Source organism: Pristiophorus japonicus, chromosome 2, assembly GCF_044704955.1.
Source record: "Pristiophorus japonicus isolate sPriJap1 chromosome 2, sPriJap1.hap1, whole genome shotgun sequence".
Classification (NCBI taxonomy): domain Eukaryota; kingdom Metazoa; phylum Chordata; class Chondrichthyes; family Pristiophoridae; genus Pristiophorus; species Pristiophorus japonicus.
The window spans coordinates 361,069,547-361,073,609 of record NC_091978.1 but is presented as its reverse complement, the minus strand read 5'-3'; positions in this window follow the sequence as shown (position 1 = coordinate 361,073,609).

The following is a 4,063-nucleotide window of genomic DNA, read 5'->3' as shown; positions in this document are numbered from 1 at the left end:
CCCGGAGAGAGTTTCCACGTAAGTTTTTCAACGTTGTCGCCCACATCTGTAGTCGCCCGCCGGGAGCAAACCGCCCGCGTGCAACGCCGAGAACAATCGCCAGGGCGTAAGTTTGGCCTCAACCACCGACGTCCAGATCGCCGAGAGACCCGCGCTGTAAACGCTGCTTAAACAGGGCGGTAAAGGGGGACCCTGCACAGAAAGGTCAGTTAAAGGCGCTTTCATTTTTTAAAAATTTTAACTCGCCGATTAGGGTTAAAACTGTCTGAGGAATGCTTTGTACATTTTTATTTTTGTTTTTATGACATTTTTTTTTAAGTTTTCCCCCCTCCCTAGGCCCGACCGCAGCCTCGGACTAAATTTTACTACTTACCGTCCATTTTGGTGACTGTTGTGTATGGAGAAAGAGTCAGACTGAACACTGTGAGCTCAAAGTAAAGTGTGACCTTAGTCTTTTATTGCGTGTCTCCAGAGTGCCTCTCCAACCTGTGAAGCCTCTTAAATACCTGTGCTCCCAAGGGATTATGGGATCCCTTGGGACTCCAGGGAATGAGCCCTCTGGTGGATGTACAGAGTAAATACAAGTCCACATATATAACAGTAACGGCCGCCCATTTGGCTAACTTTGCGCTTACCCACTGAGAAAACCGTCGGCAATGAGTGTGCAGCACACATTTTCTCGCTGGGCGATTAGTTTTACTTTTACCTTGAAAATGGAAATTCTCGCCAGCTTTTTTCGCCGCACGTTAGCGTTGCTTGTCAGCGGGCAATCGGGCGTTGAGGGCCTTTAGGGAAAGTCTGGCCCCATCTATTAATGCTGCCTGACTCAGGAGAGCCTGAAAGGAATTCACTTCAGAAAGCAAATGGCAACATCGGTCCCCTTTAATAGCCCGCTACTGTTCAAACTGGAGTAATGCAGCATTAAATGTTTGATCAACAACAAACTCCACAGCCGATGCCGGTTGGGGCTGTTCAGTGACCCTGCAGAGCCGGTCAATAAACTGATCAATTAATTAAGTGACCAAACTAGATGATGAATCAAAAAACTTAAGCACAAGAATTAAATAGTCAAATTCCATCTGACAACTATTTTTACTGAGAGTAAAGTCAGCACACAACCAACAACACCCACCTTGGACTCACGGGGATATTTTTTTCCACTAAAACTACTGATGGGAGGAATTTTCTCCCTTAAATCGCAAAGGTAGAAAAAGCACCACAAATTAGACGCTAAACTACACCACACCATTACCATCCGAGCTCGTTCTAGCAACAGTCTTATCACTTTGTAATTTGATTTTATCGTTGCAGTTCTGGCAATTGCTATGTCAATTTGACTGCTAATTGGTTCTGTAGTTTAGTCCTTATAGCTCTTGTCATTGTGTCAGTCCATTAGTTGTGTTGTGTCGATCATTCTGAAGAGGTTAATGATATTCCTGTTGTGAATTGGCATCGGCTGTCTCTCCCACTGAAGATTTACTATTTTAAAAAAGCTGTTTGGCAATTTAAAGCCTGATTCACGGTCAAGTGAAGTCTTTATTCTACCCCACTCCTGAAGTTCATGCAAAAGCACATAATGTACCCAATACAGTGAAAAGGTTTTCTGTTCAATCCCCAGGGATGCGGCAAATTACCGCGATAATCACCAGATAAAAGATGCATTCCAGGTCATAGGGAGTGAGCCAAAACGCTGAACCCAGGAAAAATATCTGAAGTAAAACCCCCCAAAAATGCACCACCCTGTTGCTTATTGTTTCATTTAGGCTTGAGACTGGAATTTCATCGTGACCCCATGGTGTTTCGTGCAGATGAACCTGTATTAACCTATCATCATCATCGGCAGTCGCTCGAAGTGAGGATGACTTGCTTCCACGTCAAAGAGTGATAAGTTCACAGATGTTTCAATGAAGGACCTAATATTCCAAATCCCGAACTACATGTTGAAGGGTGGAAGATGCCTGGGCGTGGACTTTTTTAACGTGTGGTGACCGTTGCACACCAGCCACCGCACGGGCTTGACAGAGCTCGGCCTTGGTCCAGTGGCAACAAGGATTAATCAAGACAACTGGAGACCAGCTCTGCTGCACGGACCTAGTGCGCACACATATCGCAGTGTGGGCTGGCCCGTGCTGCTCCTGGGCCCTCGCCTCTTCTGACCCCCGAACTCACGCCTCTCCTGGGCCCCGATCACTTCCCTCGACGGACTCTTGCCGCTCTTTCGCCGTTCCTGCTGTGCCTGCCCGCACTGCGATCAGCGACCTGGCTTCACAGCTGTTGCCCTCCTGTAATGGCCCCGGTCTACTGATGGTCTTGCAGGCTGGGACCGCGCTGATTTCCGGGACGGGCCGCTGCACACTGCTCCCCGTAATGTATTAACCTATATTAACAGGCTGGGTCTCTTTTCTCTTGGGGGGGGGGGTTGTAAGGTGGGTGGTCTCTATGAGGGGATCAGGTTCCCTTCTGACCAACTTGAGCAGTTCGAATCGCTCCCACTCACTTGGGTTCTGTACTCTGGATTTATTTGTGGGGGGGGGCGGGTGACAAAAGTGCAAAGGACACTGGTTTGATGCAAAGAACTTTGTTTTTATTACAGTCAAGGTAATTCAGGCTTATTACTCTAGTAAGAAAATACAAGGCCAAACTTACAATCACTCGAATAAAGGCAATACAAGGAAAGGTACAAGGTCAAACTTAAAATCACTCGAATAAAGTACCATACACTACACATTCAAAGGAGATTGCAGCAAAATTATACCTCCCACCTCCCAATACCTAATTCTAGCTAGGTTAGACTCCAGGGCATCTAGGGACTATGCTTACCAACCCTTTTGATAGTTAACGGTAGATTGCGGTTGTTTTTCCCTTGATACCACGTTGACTGTGGTCAGTCGCTGCTGCGATGGTGATGTTCTTCCTTCCTTCAGGACTTCAGGACTTCGAGGCTGGAGAAGTTAGTTTATAACTGTTGCATTGGTTTCTCTCCTTGTCTTGATGACATACTCACAGTTTAGCACCTGGTGTAGTATGGTATCTGAGGTAGTAGCAGCCTTGTAGCTACCTAGCAACCACCTAACCTCTGTTGAAAACAGGGGCCAGTTATACAATTTCAATGTTCTAATCTTGCCGCCAAATCTGTTCAAAATCCTTTGTATAATTTTGGCGGGCTTGGTTCTTCTTTGTAATATTTTGTCGGGTTCGTTAAAAGTTGATATGTCTTGGGTGGGTTGATGTTCGAAAACTGTTTCCTGATGGAAATATTAGTTTGGTAATTGCATTGTCCTTTTGTGCTTAGTCTTTCGCATACGGGCTGGATTGGGCCTCTTTGTGATGTATATGCTGAAATGGTTGTCCAGACCCATGTTGATGGGTAGCTACCTCTGGGTGATTTTGTGATGTTAATGTCTCTTGTGGGGGAAGGATTTTCGAATACCCATTCTTCCAGACAGGTTAACTCAGTCCTCACACCCAGGTAGCTTTACTTAATTAGATTGTCTCTTGCTAGTTCCGTAGATCCGGAAACAGCCTTGAGTTTGTCTTTTAAAATCCAAAATTCTATTAAAGTTCGTAGTTTCTTCCATAAGCACTTTAGAGTTCCAAACTTTTCGGTAGATAGTCCCAAATTAAATTTCCTTTTGAATGAGCCCAAACACAGGGGGGGGGGGGGTTCTTGTGAACTTTGCATCTCTTCAGGGGGAAAAAAACGCTGAGGGTGACCAAATCGAGGTCATTAAAATTATGAAAGGTTTTGGTAGAGTGGATACTCTGGTTGGACCGAATGGCCTGTTTCTGTGCTAAATATCCAACGTAATCCTATATTGTGGATTTCCTGAGCACATGTGGATTTGGGCCGTACAATTTAAATGTTTTCTGTGCCTTGTTTGTATCTTTGGCTTTTCCTCTTTATATTTTGGGGAGGGTTAAATTCTGTGTTCATCAAGTTGAGAAGTGTCAGTGCCGGGGTATGGAACACTTTTATCTACTTATTGCAGCCAGAGTCAGCTTCAAGCAGTTCAAATCGGGCAGAGTGCAGGACAGATTGTAGAATAGAGTTCATTGATCCCGA